At 38.3% G+C, this 18,636-nt stretch overlaps 1 long non-coding RNA gene across 3 annotated transcripts in view; it reads right to left on the bottom strand.

Moving 5' to 3' along the window:
- Positions 1 to 405: 405 nt before the first annotated feature.
- The window catches only part of LOC136248848 (uncharacterized), a 30,927-nt gene continuing 12,696 nt past the window's right edge, over positions 406 to 18,636 (bottom strand). Inside the window, exons 1-3 of one of the 3 annotated variants that reach the window (XR_010697846.1) lie at positions 3,304 to 3,382; positions 1,234 to 1,305; positions 406 to 750 (exon numbers count right to left, since the gene is read on the bottom strand). This is a non-coding gene — a long non-coding RNA (uncharacterized lncRNA). Of the gene's footprint in view, positions 751 to 1,233; positions 1,306 to 3,303; positions 3,383 to 18,636 lie in introns of those variants that run through there. The other 2 variants (XR_010697844.1, XR_010697845.1) reach the window with 2 other exon arrangements.

The following is an 18,636-nucleotide window of genomic DNA, read 5'->3' as shown; positions in this document are numbered from 1 at the left end:
GGCAATGTGTCTAAACTGTTCTAAAAATTTCGTTGACATTGAAACATGTGTTTTCGAGAATGGCTACTAGTAGTAATTTGAATTTAGTCGCTCCCACGTAATTTGCTCTCTGTAAGAATTTAACTCGGAATTTAAAGAATGACGTAGAGCACAACTGCGGTCACTGGTTATTGATGAACTGGCGCTATGTGTAGTTAATCAGTGCATGTAGCCAGAATGAGAAGTGTGCTGCCATAGATTATAGTCTATAATCTATGGTGCTGCATACCATCGTTCGATTTTGAAATTAGTCGCCCCCACATAATTTGCTCTCTAAGGGCGCGGCTTAAAGAATGGCACAGAGCACAACTGCGGTTACCAGTTGTTGACACAAGCTGTAAGTAATTAGCACATGTAGCTGAAGTAAGTATGCAAAACCACCTGAAAAATTTACAATTGTCACCATGCATTTTATAGCACCCCCACACAAAATTACACATGAAATTACAACATACAGAGGACACATCAATACCAAATAGTTTTCACAACAATAATGTAAGAATTGTACAACAATGACTGTGATATAACTGCTATGAAACTCTTCTCCAGTGGCCCGCCATGGTAGCAAGTCTCACACGACGGCATGTATATTCATCCAAACACAGTGGGAGTAACGAGTAATAAGTGCAGTCACAAGTTGGTATGACTCCATTTGTAGAATCCAGATGAGTGGGTGTGGCTCCAGTATGTCTAAACAGTTAACAAACATTCCTGTTATAAATATGTGCTAGAGTTGCAATATAATAGTATAGTTTACAACAATACATAGTCTCCATTGTACCACTATCAAACGACATTAAGTGGAGGATATTGTTGCATCTCTAGTATGTACACTCCATCAGTACAACCTGTCTTAATGGGCCACCAGTATAGAAATACAACCTTTCTTGAAAAGGCAATTCCAAATTGAGAATTTATACACTGCTACCTGCTTATTGAGTGAAGGTGGCAATAAACAAGTTCTACCGTAATTTATGCAGTGATCTGATCTTGTATATTCTGTCAGTGGATGAGACCCACTTGGCCAGGACAAAATGTGACCCAAATGTCCTGGATGATCCATACTCAACCCACTTATGACCCAGTGGCACAATGGAACTGAGTATTTATAGAGAATACAGTTATAATTATTTCTAAGATGTGTGGACACATTACAACACATTACAACATGTGCATACAAGACATGCTACGTACCGTTTTAGCATTTCAAGTCACCACATTATGTACGGACCGGTCAACAATGCTTCATAGTGCCCATCAGTAAACCTGAAGAAAAGTTACAAAAAATAAAAATGCACATAAATACAGTGAAACCTCATTTATAGGGCCAGCTCTGGGACCAAAAAAAATTTGGCCTGGATAACAAGGTGGCCTTATTAATGAGGTCATAAACTACTGCTTATCTATATTTTGAACCTTCTATAGGTGGCCAATATAATGTGGTGGTCTTATTGAAGAGGTGGATACTAAGTGAGGTTTCATTATACATATGGTTAACAATGGTGAACAATATTAATGGTTAACAATAATACGTTGAAACCTTACTCGGGTCACTTCTTGTGGCAGATTGCTCTGTACACAAAATGACACATTCAGGGATAGTATTTAGATGGATGATAAAGTAATGCATTATGACTTAAATACTCATGATGTGTCACTGCTAGGCAGTATCTGATATGGCTACCATATACACGGCACTGCCAAAGCACAACATTGCACTCGCTTGCACACACAATTTTGCTTAAAAATTGATAATTAAGGGTATGGCAACTGTTTCGCTCGCAAGACTGTGTGGCAGCTGTTCCCCTTCTGTACAAGTGGCCACCAAGACAGGTCCACTGTGGATGAAAGCCAGGCATTAGATATTTGGTATTTCATGTGTTCAAAGTATTCCAGGGCTTCTGGTAGTCTCAAATCTCACCAGTTTAACTCAGGCAGTGTTGTGGTCACCACTAAAACAATGGAATGCTGTGTTATGTTCATCTTATGCTTGGCTACTATATAGTATAACTGAAGGGATACTCTGAAAATATAATATAATATCCTATGGATAATGACTTCATCACTTTCACTTATAAGGACCAAAAGTGAAAATTTTTACACGTTGGGCTGACAGCCAACTGCCTATGTCTGAAGCAGTGCCTTTGGTGCTCTAACAGATTGGCTGCCCCCTTGCTGCCGGTACTCACTGTCTCATACACTGTTCACACTAAATCCATCTCTATAGCCAGTTAGAACAGCATGCTTCTTACCATTTTAAGGCAGCAAAATGCAGCCTCCTCCTTAATAAGCTAGGTCAGAAAATTTTGTCTGTACCTGAACAATGATCAGTTTTCACTGTACTATTAGTGATTAGTGATCATGGAGGATTATTTAAGATACTAAGATATACAAATGCTACAACCTCTAAATATAGCAGTAAAATTTTTACCCTGGTCCAATAGAGCAATAACTTTTACGTCACAAAATTACGTTAAAATGTGTAACTGCAACTTCCGCGGGGCAAAAAGTGGGGCAAATTCAATGGCGGAGCACCTTCAAGAGGCTGCAACTTGGTTTCTGGTGCTCCATTCGGCATGAAACTTACTCAGGACATAGATGAAAAACATGATGAAAAACATCACTTGGGCATCAGGTTGGTTTAAAAGGTAGCTAGTAGCCTCGCTAGTAGCTTTTATAAATCAATAATAAATGCTCATAGTGGGTACAGAGACAAACTCTGCCCAATCTTGTTGTCAGGTTGGTTTTACCCAGGTTAAATGGTACGCAATTATCAGCCATAACTCGCCCAGCACGGATCACACTAACCTGCACTACTTAAATATCTGTTATACTACTCTCTTCTTTGTTCCTGACAGCGTGGTTTCATTTAGAAAGACAGTCTCAACAATCCTCAGGCAAAGTAAACTCGTGCCCCAATGGCATGCGTACATTTTCTGCCCTGGGGAAGTGATTATGTAACGACTGTGACGTCAGGTGTTACCACTCTATCTCTAGTCTCGCGGCGCCCGACCCTAAAAAGAGGGTCTGGTGAAACTGTGTACAAAAAGTTTGGCGCTGCCGGAATGTTGGAAGCTCCAATCAGATCGCTCCATTTTCAAACAGGGTCGGGCGCCGCGAGACTACTCTATCTCTAATAATCGTGAGAGACTCTACTGTACAAACCGAGGTACAAACACATGTTTTATCATGCCGGTAGCTATGCGCTAATTGCCTTTTTACAATTAAGTTTTACAACACAAATACATGTATAGTTAGACTCACCAATTGTGTCTCAGTAGCACTAAATCCCTTCTACACGAAAAGGCAAGCAATGAGATAACAGCCTCTCAAAGACCACAGCCTATTCTAGTGCGCTTATTTAGTAGTAATATAAATTTTAACAGGACATAATTATGCGCCCCTCTATTGTCTCTGTACATACTTGCCATTTCTCTACTATTCTTATTTCATTTCACAAGAGTTCCTATTGCAATGGCGTGGTTTCTCCGCTTGAATTAGTCAATGCGTGAAGTAGATCGAGATACTCTAATAGAGCAGTCAATGACTTTAACAGAACAGTCACGTTTCTACAAGTGCTGTATTTTTATATTGTAAAGTCTGTAAGTAGCTAGTGATTTAAACTATACAATCCAGTGTTAGGCAGAAGTTGTAAATATGCTGTAATATTGATTGCTGTGTTACAGCTGTTTTGTGACTGCTCTATTAGAGTATCTTGATGCAGTACAAGATGAAAGGCAAAGCGTTACTAAGGGTTTACTAGTGTTAGTTGACTGCAGTTGTATGCCACTAAAATTACAGTTGTATTTTAATATTCTATCACTGTAATCTGGAGTTTCTGTCAAAACCATGGAAACTCACCTATTATTGTTTTCAACAGTATATGCTTACTCTAACAAAAAGTATTGAAATCCCATCCAAAAACAGCTTGTAGCTGTAAAAAAGTGCACGTCCAAGTAAAGCAGAGTCAACTGCGACAAAAAGTAATGATATCATAATGTGGCCATGTGTGAGGTGTGCAAGTTGTAAAATTAATATTAGCTAATCAGATAATACAATATTATTGTTAAAGTGTTAATGAGAACTATGTGATGCTGCTAGTTTTTAAGTGTGTGAGCATCTTCATAAATGCCACATAAATTTGATTCTCAATAAAGCAATGTGTATAGATTCTCTGATAGTAATAAATAGTTTGAGTTTGGCCACCTTTCCTTTGTTCATAGCATTGCCGTACACAGGAAAAGCGGCCAAACTCAAACTATTTATTGCTATCAGAGAATCTATACACATTGCTTTATTGAGAATTAAATTTATGTGGCATTTATGAAGATGCTCACACACTTAATAACTAGCAGCATCACGTAGTTCTAATTAACACTTTAACAATAATATTGTATTATCTGATTAGCTAATATTAATTTTGCAACTTGCACACCTCACACATGGCCGCATTATGATATCTTTACTTTTTGTCGCAGTTAACTCTGCTTTACTTGGACGTGCACTTTTTTACGGCTACAAGCTGTTTTTGGATGGGATTACACTTAATGCTTACATCTAAGTGAAAGTTATTTTTAACATAAGGATCACTGAAACGCTTCTTCTGTTATATTCCAGTTTTCACATTGGTGACATTGAAGCAATCAAAGAACTTATCAATATAGCGTACAAACTTGGCTGTCTCAGAGACTTCATCCTTCCCAAATGTTCGAGAGCATTAGCTACCTGTTCACTGAGTACCTGAAAGGTGTATAGTTAGAGTGAAGAATACTACAGCCTACCTGTGCTGCTAAATTAACCCTCATTTTAGAAAATGGTGTGAGTTTAATATGCTTAAACTTAAGCTTGGGGACAAGACATGTGGTTTCTTCTTTCAGTGTGTCTTGCTCATATAAATCCACTAAATGTTTCCTTTCGATCCTTTTGCCATTACACTAGAGAACCATGCCAGAACATAAACACATTTAAACACAATTCACCTGTACACACAGACCACTATTGTCACTACACAGAAGTATAACTAACCCATAGCTTCCTTTTTGGATTATACCAACTGTTCCTTATTGTTTTGAGAAGATGAGGGGGTCTGAGATAAAGTACAGAAACCCCTCTTCATCAGCAGCATAAACGTTAGGTATTTTGTGTAGCAGTTCATTCCTTTCACTGTGCAGTTTCCAAAGCTTTCGATTTGAAGAAGCACCATCGCAACACAATGCCAGTACAAAAAACCTCTTCTCTCCAATCTTGCTACTGCTTCCCAGATGGGATCAAATATTAAATCTCCTGACAAATTTCCACAGGCAAATTGTGCATATGGATAGTCAAACTTGTGCAGTAATTCCTTGACCATGAAAACCATCATTGATGATGCAAGAGAAGGACATGGATTCCCTTTCTCAATCATAGCTTCAAATTCCAAAAGTTGATTGTTGACATTGCTAATATTAACAAAGCCAATGAGACTACCGTCATGTTTTTCATAGACCAAATCACTTTTGATAAAGATCTCATCCATGACTAAAGCCACATACTTGTTATGGTCTTTATCAAGGTCAGCAGCAGCTCAGTCTACATCACTAGAAAAGCCAATCTGGCTTTTAACGTAGTGGGTATAATCCTGCAGGGTTCTTTGAGATGGTAGCTTGATGTACCCTGAGTTGCGTAGCAGTTCATAAGCTTTGCTGGATAGATGTCTTAAATACAAACATCATTTGATGATAAGTGGGTGCCAGCATATTGATTTACAGTTCTTGAAAGAATTAGCTGTCTGTTGTTGAATCCAAAAGAGTCTTTGGAAAGCTCCTTCCGCGTGAGAAGAATGCACATCATTGATATGACTTTTAACTAGTTGTAAAAAAACATTATGCAGCTCTTCATCCAGATTGACCCTATCTGTAGTAGTTGAATCAGCTATAGCTTCTTGCAGTCTCCTTATCTGTTGCACATCCTTGTTTCATGGTGCATACGGTGTAGACGTTCATCCTTTTCCTCACTAGTTAAGAGAAGATAATTGGTGTGGCTGGATGGATTAGTGCAATCATCAGTTTGTAATGCACGGGATGCCATGGCTGTTAGAGATTTGCGGTGTTTACCACAATAGCTACACCGTTCTTGATCACAGCTAACTAGCACTTCACATTGTACGTGGTAAACTGATGGAGTGCCAGTTCTTCCTGAGTCTAAGGTACCAACAACTTCAGTTTCTGTTTAGAATCACATACTGTTATATCATTGCATAAATACATCAACTTACTGGATTGGTTCATTAAAACTCCACCATGGATAGTTGCTAAGGATGTGTATTTATCCTCATAATTCCCCTTGCATATCTCACTCTGGTGAATAGATTCATCAGCCCATCTACTATACAGTAAGCATTAATGATAACATTAGTTCAGTGATACAATAATATGAGTCTTACCAGTATTAATCAAAGATGGAAACTTTTGTAGCAAAGTGCATTCTCTAGGTACCACATGTCCTCGGTACATAACAGCCCATGTAAAATTACTTTGATAGCTTTACACACCACTGGCCCAGAAGCATTAGAAGATGACACCTCATAAAGTGTGAGGGAGTCAACTTGAACACTGCTACAATAAACTCACTATTACCCTGATAAAATTTTAATAACAATTACCTTGCGGAATCTTATCCCATGACTGCAATCTTCTGTGGAGCTCACACAGAGTTAAAACTGGAGCATTTAGAAATGCTGTTACTGGTATAGAGACACTAAACTCTAACAGATCAATGGGAAGTGACACCTTCAACAGAGACATGTGTTGCTTCAAAATAGAGACACGTACTGTAAACTCTTTGGTAACTTTGGCTTAGGCTTAAAGTGTTTACGACTAGTTAGCCTAAGCCTTCTGTGCCCTTTTCTGTCATTCATCTGTTACAAGAGACAAAAAAGGTTATTTTACAACTTTACATATATACCATAGCACTACCCTAGTTATAGCAAATATATAATATATTTGCACAAAATTTAGGTTTCCACCATAGTCACTAAAATACACATACTGATGGAAAAACCACTACAACAGAAGTTTTAAACCCACACAAGCACCTTCTGCTGTCACAAAGAATGGCTTGATCTCGAAAGAAATGCCATATTTAATATTACACGAGCCATTATAAACCTCAAACTTTACGCCATTACACCATCTTTGCCAGTATTCAATTGCTGTTAAAAGCCAATGTGCTACCACTATAAGTGTAAAACTTGATACAAACCATTGAAAATGACAAAATCCATTTAATAATGTGCCTGACCTCATCGAGAGTAATCTGAAGATGTTTGCAGATGATACCAAGATATACTCGGTCAGCAATCTAGATATGGGCACCTTCAAAGGCCTGCGGCCTAGCCTGGCAAGTTAGCTTGCCTTGGCATCTACAAGCCCATTAAATAATAATAATAATAATAAAATCTTTTCATGACAGCCTTAAACTACAAAATGATACTAACAAGTTAATGCAGTGGTCTAGTGTTTGGTTGCTTAGGTTTACTGCAGCCAAATGCAAAGTGATGCAAATTGGCAACTCTCTTCCTACATCATACACCATGATTGATAGCACTACAAATGTAACTACCGACCTAGAACTAGTGAACGAGGAGAAGGTCCTTGGAGTGTGGTGCACAAGTAGGGACCCTCCGATTATGCTGGCATAATTTTGAGCATAATAGGTACCTAAAAGCATTGAGCATTATGCCAGCATAATAGGTTAAATATTTATGCGATAGTGTAAATCCTTGCTGGAAAAATGGCAATTGCAAAATAAGATCGATATACTCTAATAGAGCAGTCAGTAACTCTAATAGAACAATCATCAAACTGACTGTTCTATTAGAGTAGATCGATCTTTTCTCTTACATGCAGGCATGCAGCAAGAATTTATTATGTGTTCCAGCTACTCATTTTTTTCTTTCTATACAGTGTTTAACTAGTAGCAAAGCATATGAACTAAGGCATGAACATTGAGCATAATCGAGCATAATAGGTAAATATTGAGCATTAATGTAAGCATAATAGGTGAATTTTTGAGCAGTGCAGCATAGCATAATAGGTAAAATTATGAGCATAATCGGCGGGTCCCTATGCACAAGTGACCGCAAACCATCTTTACTCTGCCAAATGGCTGCAGTCAAGGCTACACAGGTTCTTGGGCTTATTAGGAGATCTTTTAGAATTGATTCCAAAGATATGTTTATATTTTTGTACAAGATGTATGTTCGGCCACATTTGGAATTATTATTATTATTATTATTGTTTACTGAGCAGTCAGCCCTGCTGGTGTGCTCAGGAATATTGTGTACAAACTTGGAGTCCGTACTTAGCCAGGGGCATCTGTTATGAACTGTACGCGTATTTTGCCCCATACGTGTATGGGGCATCCCATACGAGTATGGAACAGATCACTAGTCCCATACCAGGGGCGTACGGAGGGGGTTTCCAAAGGTTTCCAGAAACCCCTTTTATTTTCATTATTTTAAAGCACTATATAGCTATATACCCTAAAAATTAATAATTACTTTTTAAAAAGTATATTTAGTGTAATACTACTAACCATCATACTTACAGTCAGTCTGCAGGTTTAGATAATTCATCACGAGTGTTTCACTCGTTTATTGAATATTGTGGCACATGTTGTGCGTTATTTAGAATTTCGTGATGAAGCGCCAAAGTGCAAGCCAGAGAACCTTAGAACACTTTCTTATAGCCAAAAATAGGTAAGCAGTAATGCCTAGTTTTGTTTTTGCCTAGATTTTAATTTTGATGGCTATGCATGCAGTGCGTTTGCCTGTCTGATACCAGTGGCAGTGCATAGATGTACATAACATAAGTTAACAGATATAGTTTCTTGTTATATCATTATTTATTATATTATTAGTCGTGTTGAAAGTCAAGATAGCAGGCCAGGTGTTGCTGCAGTCCCAGATTCAACAATCTCCGGTGGTTCACAAGCAGCTAGTGACCTCCAGCAGACAAGCACCAGTAATACGGTTAGCTGTTCACCCTCACTGGTCGGTGAAGGGCTTACAGTGGCTCCAACTGAACAGCACTCAGACCTTTCTGCAACGGCTTGTCTGCTGACTAGAGATTGCAAGGTCTTGCTTCAGCAAGATCTGTCTGAGGCACAGAAGTTGAACATTGTTTTGAATTTTGCTAAATTTAGCCCACCGCCTACTTACCAATTTCCAACTAGAATGGAGTATGGTAAAAAGCGGTCTTTTCAACCCCATTATTTACAGTCATATTGGTGGTTAGGGTACTCTGTGCAGCTAGATGGTTGCTTTTGCTTACCTTGTTGCTTGTTTAGCTGTTCAACCGTAAATAGTTTTGTTCAGAAGCCGTTTACCAACTGGACAAAATTCAATGAGAAGGTAAAAGAACATGCAATGTCTGCTATGCACTCTAGGTCTGTTTTAGCTTTGAATAGCTTTAAGGAATCACATTCTGGTGCACAGCCCACTATAGATGTATCTTTTGAGACAAATAGGCAAGAACTTTATGACCTTAATTACAAATGGCTGGATGCAATTTTAGGCTGTGTTGTTTTGTGTGGAAAGCAGAACATAGCTTTCCGAGGGCATGATGATGCGGACTCATCTTTAAGCACAAACAAGGGCAACTTCAAGGCTATCCTTGAATATAGAGCACTTGGAGATCCAGTGCTCCATCAACATCTTGCCATGGGTCCAAAGAATGCACAATACACTAGTGCAAAAACACAAAATGAGGTTATTTTGATTTGCAGAACACTCATCTTGCAAAAAATTGCAGATGAAGTGAAGGAGAATGATCTGTACTCCATCATTTGTGATGAATGCACAGACAGTGCTAACAAGGAGCAATTGTCACTGTCAGTTCGATATGTCAGTAGGGAGAAGGTGTGTAAATCTTTTGTAGGCTTCTTTGAGCTTGATGAGGGAGTAACTGGTGCAGCTGTTGCAGATGCTATTGAGACAGCAATTGCTGAATGCCACTTAGATCCAACAAAATTGAGGGGTCAGGCTTATGATGGAGCTAGCAACATGACTGGGAAATACAAAGGATGTGCAGCAATCATACAACAAAAGTATCCCCAGGCTACGTATTCCCATTGCTGCTCCCATGTTTTTGAATTTGGCTGTTGTAAATTCTTGCAGCTCAATTCAGGTACAAAACCTCTTTAGTGTTGTGGGTAAAGTGTTAAAGTTCTTTGATAACCACCCAAAACGCCAGTATACACTGAATGCCCATTCTACAGATTCCTGCAAATTAAAATCGTTGTTTAAATAATAGTTAGACGTCAAGAACCAGAGTTCTACGGGATTTAGAAAACTCGAAGGCCCTGGGCTGTAGCGCCTGAGCGCAGCGAGGGCGCTACTAAGGGCCTGAGGGTTTTCTAAATCCCGTAGAACCCAGTGGTTCTTGACGTCTAACTTATTTAGACTACAACTCGTTATTGTACCTTGAGTTGACAGCTGCTTGTAAATAGGAAATGTATGGCTAATTACTAGAAACAAGCCCTCTACACCTCCCGACATGGCGGGACCTCAGCGTGGCTGTTGCTACCCGTTTAAACGCCAATGCGTTGCCAATGTTACAGGCGCGTGCTATGTATCAAAGTACTGGACTCAGCGAGTGGACTACAACTCATTGTTGCTGTTGTTGTACCTCGACAGCTGCTTGTAAGCAAGTAATGTAGTGTTGATTAGTACAAACAAGCCCATTGCACCTCCCTCTAATTCAGTACGGCTGTTACTAGCCATTTAAATGCCCATGCGTTGCCAATGTTACAGGCGCGTAATTATCGTGTTTCGTATCGCCTCAGAGCGTGGTCTCTATTGGACATGACCGTGGCTCTACGAGATTTAGAGACCACGTTTTCAGCCAATCAAATTTCAGTATCAAACTTGTTGTAGTCTAAGACTAGGTGGCTACAAAGGATTGATGCTCTCCACATATTTATGGACTCATTTGACAGCATCATTAAGTCCTTTGATAGCATTACAAGCAATGCATCTAACTGGTCACGAGATTCTGTTGTGGTCGCATTGTCTCTATCCAAGGCTATGCTTAATTTTGAGTTCATAGTAACTCTGCATGTTGTTGAGCAATATATGTCTTTCACAGAAAGCTTGACCACTTTATTGCAGGCCAGGGCTTTAGATATCCTTAAAGCAGTTCAGCACATTGCCACACTGACGCAGGTTTTAGCAGATGCTCACTCAGATGTTGATAGCCAATTTCATACCCTTTTTGCTAGTGCATCAAAGTGTGCAAGGAAGTATGATGTTGCTATAGGTACCCCAAGGCGGTGTTCCAGACAAACTGCCCGTGAGAATCATCCTGGGGATACGACAAAGGAGTATTTTCGTAGATCACTGGCCATTCCCTTCCTTGACCATCTTAAAGCCGAAATTGAAACTCGATTCTCCTCTCATTCAGTTACTGCTATGAGATGCTTGGGTATCATTCCAACATGCTTTAATGCCAGTGACAAAGCTGATGATGAGGAACTGCTAGATTTCTTTAGAAGTGACATCAATTTTGTTTCTGCAGCTCTGGCTGAGCTTCAACTATGGCGTGCACACTTCAGAGATCAGGAAGATACGGCACTTCCTGACACTCCTCAAGCTTCACTATCACATGCAAGTCCATTGCTTTTTCCTAATGTGAGGAAAATGCTAATGCATATAATGGTGCTCCCTGTTACTTCCCGTGAAGCAGAGCGGTCATTTAGCACGTTGCGCCGGATTAAGACTTACCTGCGTTCCACAATGAATCAGGACAGGCTTAATGGACTAGCTCTATTAAATGTTTATAACTCTACAATGTACATACCATCTCTTCTTGAAGTTAGAACAGAATTTCTAAAAAAGAATCGTAGAATAATGTATATAGAAAAACTTTAGATAGCTACGTAGCTATGTAGTTTTGTAGCTAATATACATGAGTGATTTCTATATTTTAATGTAACACCTTTGTAGGGGTAGTATATAGATATTAGTGTACATATTACAATTTGTAAGACTATTGCATCATATCATCATTGTAGTAAAGTAAATATGTCAGCTAAACAAGTATTGTTCATTATCAATAAGTTATTTTCATTTCTCATTAAGTTGCTGTTTTGTGAACATATACAAAGGGAAATAACATGTATTCATCATGCAATGCACATTTTGTACACTTCTAATCCTTAAAAACCAAAAATTTTCCAGGGGGCTGCACCCCCTAACCCCCTGCTATCTGGGGGGCTGCGCCCCCCAGACCCCCTGCTCACAAACCTCCCTCTTGGAAACCCCCTTTTGAAAATCCTAGGCACGCCCATACACGTATGGGAACGCATGTGGGGCTCTGATGGGCACTCCATACGCGTATGGGACAGCTCTCCCCTCCATTTTAGCTACCGTACTCTTAGTTTAAACTGTTGCAGCCTCAGAAGCTCAAGTAAGAAGGCTTGCCTTCTAGCACTGATTGACGAATCCAACCCAGACATCATCTGTGGCTGTGAATCCCACCTTTAAAAAACCAGTCCTATTACTCCTCAGAAATTTTTCCTGATTTGTACATTGTAATAAGAAAGGATCGGGTTGAGGGAGCTGGGGGGGTCTTCATTGCTGTGAAAAGGCAATTTAATGTTTCAGAAGAATGTGAACTAAATACTAATGCAGAGCTAGTTTGGGCTAAGGTATCAATTCCTAATACACAACCTATCTATGTTTGTTCATATTATCGTTCACCTGACAACAATTTAAATCCTATTTTACAACTTCAGATATCTCTAAACAAATTAGTAGAAAAGTCACTCAACACACCATCAATTTTACTTATGGGTGACTTTAATTTTCCTAGTATTGTGTGGTCAGATGGTTATGGTCTACTAAACCCTAATCCAACTTATGGCAGTGAACTTAATAATGTATTTCTTGAGACCATGAATGATGCTAGTTTAGAGCAGTATGTCACTGAACCCACCCGCCAGAACAACATATTAGACTTGGTCTTATCTAACAATAACAATATTCATAATTTAAATGTAGTTCCAGGAATCTCTGATCATGATGCTATTCAGTTTCAACTCTCAGTAACACATAAATCAGCCATACACAAGCCTCCATACAAGGTAGCATTATACCATAGATGTGATTTCACCAATATTAAAAGGGACCTACAGGATTTTGCGAACTATTTCCTACAAAGTGACTCAACTTCCAAATCCGTTGATACAATGTGGTCGGAATTTAAAGACGCTATTCATGAATGGATAGACAAACATGTACCACATAGAACAGTTCGATCTAACAAGAGTCTACCTTGGATTAACCATGAGATTAAAAAGGATATGAAAACTAGAAAACGTCTATATAACGCTGCTAAGAAGAATAATAGGCAAGATGACTGGAATGCTTATAAAAGAATGAAGAATTTGATTAATGTAAAGTTAAAAGATGCCCACAATAATTACTATGGAAGACTATTTGACAACTCCTTTGGTGGGAACAAAAGACAATTCTGGAAGTATATAAAAGCAAAAAGAAAAGACACTAATGCAATCTCCACAATCATGATTGATGGGTCTCCCCACACAGATACCTTAAGCAAGGCTGAAGCACTCAACAAACAGTTTAAGTCAGTTTTTACTCATGAAGATATCGACAATATTCCAACAATGGCCACATCTTCTGATACTGGAAATTCATTTCCCATCATGTCTGACATCACATTCTCCTTAAATGGAATATACAGCAAGCACTCTGTAATCTTCAAATAAATAAAGCAAGTGGTCCTGATCGTATTCCTCCCTATATTCTTAAAAACTGTGCTGAAGAAATCTCTCCAGTGCTAAAAGTGATATTCACCAAATCACTCACAACAGGTATTTTACCTAAAGACTGGCTTACAGCTAACATATGTCCAGTTCACAAAAAAGGAAGACGTGATGATGCTTCTAAATATAGGCCCATCTCTCTGACATCTATTTGCTCCAAAGTCCTTGAGCACATCATATATCACAACATCATGAATCACTTAAACAACAACAATATTCTCATAGAGAATCAACATGGGCTCCGAGCAAATCATTCCTGTGTCACCCAGTTACTAACACTAATAGAAGACATATCATATGCCTTCGATCACCGGAAGCAAGTTGATGTAATCCTTCTCGACTTTGCTAAAGCTTTCGATACTGTTCTCCATCAACGACTCCTTACCAAACTTCATTTTTATGGAATTCAGAATGACACTTATAACTGGATTAAGGCATGGCTTTCCAACCGCACCCAGCAAATCCTTCTTGATGGTATAACATCTAGCTCAGTAGCTGTAACATCTGGTGTCCCTCAGGGCACAGTCCTCGGTCCTCTTATGTTCCTGTTGTACATAAATGACATCACCACCAACATAAAGTCGCCTTTACGAATATTTGCAGACGACTGTCTTTTGTACAGAGTTATTAACTCTCCAGAAGACACCATCATTCTCCAACAAGACCTAGATCAAATCTCACATTGGGTCAAAATATGGCAGCTTAGACTAAATGTTACAAAATGTGCACTAATTCGATGTAGCAGATCTCTAACACCAATAGTTCATCACTATACACTTAATAATTCTTTCCTAAAAGAAACTGACCAGCATCTCTACCTGGGGATCATGTTGAATAAGACATTGTCATGGTCGTCACACATATCAAACATAGCTAAGAAAGCATCTAATACTTCAAATTTTATAAAGCGTAATCTGAGTGATTGTTCAAGAGAAGTAAAAGCACAAGCATATCTTACCATGGTAAGACCCCAAATGGAGTTTGCCTCAGTTGTTTGGGACCCCTGTTATAATGTTGATGTAGACAAATTGGAAAAAATCCAGCGTAGAGCAGCCAGGTGGGTCATCAGTGATTACAACAGAACTAGCTCCATGACACAAATATTAAATCAACTATCCTGGCCTACCCTACGGACATGACGAAAGATATCTAGACTGCAACTGCTCCACAAAATCCTCCATCAAGACATATCCCTATCAATTCCCCCATATTATCAATCTATAGAGAGACAAACAAGACACTATCATCCCTTGCATTTTATCCTGCCCACACCATCAACAACATCTTATCAACAATCATTTTACTCAAGATCAATCAAAGAATGGAATGAACTGCCTGTATTTATTATAGAGATGACAAACTATGATGAGTTTACAACTAACTTGACATCACACTTTACAAACAATCAACACCACATTAGTTAGTATATAATTGTACCTAATACTGTGATTCCCTTTTTTTTCCTGGGCACATCAGCTGTGCTGACTGCCCAGTAATCATAAATTTAAAAAAAGTACTACCATCCCCAGCTCGCCCCAGCCGCATATGATTTATAGTATCCGAGATTTTTTCGAGATTTCCGGGATTCCAGTATCCGAATTAATCAAAAATTTCTCCGTATATTCCTCAATGGAACCCTGGCACAAAACAACAACTCGCGTTTAACTTGGGATTGCTCCGTAGTCCGAGCTCCAATGAGGGTGAAAATCGCTATGGGCTTTTTCCATATGCTGATCATCATGAAAATCTTAGTTTTGTCATGCGCATTACATATAAGTAAGTTTTGTGTTGTTTTGTAATCTTTTCAAGCCTTTTATTGTATGCAGAATACTTTAAAACTTAAAAAAACGTAGTGTCTGGTGGAAGGTAGTCACTGGTGCTTACTTTAAAGTGAGTAGTTACTTCACTTGGGTCAGTAATTTTCAGCTCCAGAGCAATTTTCTGATGGCTGTGTCATCAACTCAAAAATGCAAACCACTTCAAAGTCAGCATAACATGCAATGCCGTAATTGTAACCACGACTACACTTCAGGTATTGTTACATCATTGTGGCACCTCCACTTTAGTTGCTTACCTTTATAAGTTGTTAACTTGATGTGTTTACTTACTTGAGATAGCTACTTACCTATATATGAGTATAAGTATACACCATTGGATTGAGAAGTGTGCAGTAGGTGAAACATATTTGCTCACCACAAAGCACACAAAGATCGCTGAGATCCAATAAGATCTGAAGTTACTCTAATTACATGTACAAACTTCAGCTAGAAGCAACTGCAGTTTCATGACAGTCCAGATTGCTAGATGTGCCATTTTCCCTTTAAAATGTATGGGAAGCCCCGGAGAAAAAATGTACCTTTTTTTAGTTTTAAAGCACTGTGCATGCCAAAGTAGTTAATTCCATGCAACCTAACAAACTATATATTTCTGAGATCGGCAATCAATACTCTATCTACTGAGCATATAAAAGTCCCTTTTCCAAAATTTAAACATTGGGCTGGAATGCCTATTTATTATGATTAAAGTACCTGTAAAGGCAGAGCCTGTATACACCAGGAGGCCTTATAAAGGCCTAAGGTGTTTATATTATAGGTGGCACGTGTATGCATATAGCTACTGACCCAGTCAGGGGCAATTCTGAGGTTTCCAGACTGAACTGAAATATATTAATTGTTACAAAAAAATCGATACGCCTCAAAGCTACAGTACATGATGCAAACTCAGTGGCGGATCTAGGATTTTTGAAAGGGGTTTCTGAAATAATAATGGAAATAAATATAACAAAAGTTCTGAGGAAACCCAGAAAATTTTGATATTCTGGAAAGTTTTGTGATTCTAGAACTAGAAGATTTTAGGCTGCCTTACTATACTGAGCACTTAATTAATCTGTGGAAATGGCTCAAATCTTACTTAAAGTACCAATCTCAGTGTGTCAAAATGCTATGCAATGTTCTCTCAGGAGTACCACAAGGTAGTGTCCGTTGGTCACCATTTTTATCAATGATCTTCCAGAGAGTATTCACTCTTCATGCAAATTCCTTTTCTGTTTGCTAGTGATGATACTAAATGACTGCTGATTATCAATTCATATGACATAAACCAACTTCAAGAGAACATTAACATCATCTCATTCTGGAGCTGCAACACTAATATTCTTTTCAACGAAGCTGAGTTTAGCTATTCATCTACAATTCTGGCCAAGAGCTGCAACTCTCCAAACAAAACATTGCACAAAGACCTTTGTATTACTTTTACTGACAACCCCCAATGGTCAGGACACTAACTTTAAAATCATTGCAGGAAAAGCCTAACAAACCCTGGGACTTCTCCATCGTACTTTAGGGACAAACACTATATTCTAGTGAATAACAATTATACATTTCCTTAGTCAGATCTCAGTTGCTCTATAGTTCTCAGCTATGAAGTCCACAGTTGATCAAGGGCAAATTCATAATTTGTACAAAAATACTGACTGTATTTATTCCATCTATATTTTGGTGTTGCATGGAACCAAGAGTTCATAATCTAAATATATATATTATGAACTCTTGATGGAACTAATAATTCAAACATTAGCTCAACCAAAAGCAGACCACAACCTACAATAGTAAATAACATTAGAGTCATTTATAGATTTGAGGTCTACTTTGTCTTGTTATAAGGAGTATTTTGAAGTAGTTGTTTCAATACTGACTAAAGATGGGATTCGTATAGTATTGGAGCACTGTTTTTGCTGTTTAAATAACTATGAATTTAAAAACTCGACTTGAGCAGCTACAATTGCTACCACTAATGTACACATACTACTACACATTATGAACTCAATGAATAATGTTTCAGTAAAGTGCCCTAAGCAGCTATCATGTATCGGCATAAAATAGCTGTAAGCTATACAAGATGTGGAAACTCTTGCAAGTTACTACAGTTCATTCCAAATCACCTTCTTCCATACACCAGCACTTCTATTTCAGCAGAATTGTCAGACTGTGGAACCATCTACCTGTAATCGACACATCTCTTTAGTACATCAACTTGAGTACCATTTATAAACTATGCAGGAAGAATTCTTAATCTGATTTACCCTGCAACTTTCATACTGTCTAACCCTGTTATCAATGTTCAGCCGATCTAATTTCCACGCTTTTAACACAATTAACTCTGATCAGTGACTCAACACAATTTACTTGTAATTAACTCATGCACATGCACACTGTATGCAAAGCTACACTGTATGCAAAGCTGCATGTATGTAGTTCAATTTGTTTTCATGCAGGTTACAGGACCGTCAAGTCCTGTAGACCTTCAGCTTTTATGCTGTGAAGTTTTAATAAAAATAAACAGTTTAGACTGTGAAATAAACTAACTGTAGGGCGAGAGTTGTACTCCCTGACTGCTCTATTAGAGTGACTGTTCTATTAGAGTATCTCGATCACTTTCTATAAAATCAAAAGTAAAATTTTGTTGGAGGTTGAATAGCTATAATGGATGCTAGTTAAATGTAATTGAATGCATATAGCTTTGAAATAGTGCTTAGTATAGCAGTAGTTTTTCCATGATAAATTGCTAAGACAGCTCAGTCTCTACTAGAATTGCTATAGCTACTCAGCTAAGTTTGAAAGAGATTGTGTCGAAATGAGTTTTATATAAGTAACTATATATTTATAAATATAAGTAACAATAACTAATCTTAATAACTACTTACTCCTGGCCACTATATGTTTATACTGTATGTATCTTGTTGTATATGCAGTGTTGGGAGTAACGCGTCAC

Source organism: Dysidea avara, chromosome 1, assembly GCF_963678975.1.
Source record: "Dysidea avara chromosome 1, odDysAvar1.4, whole genome shotgun sequence".
Lineage (NCBI taxonomy): Eukaryota > Metazoa > Porifera > Demospongiae > Dictyoceratida > Dysideidae > Dysidea > Dysidea avara.
The sequence above is the reverse complement of the archived record's forward strand: the minus strand, read 5'-3'. Positions and strand labels throughout refer to the sequence as shown.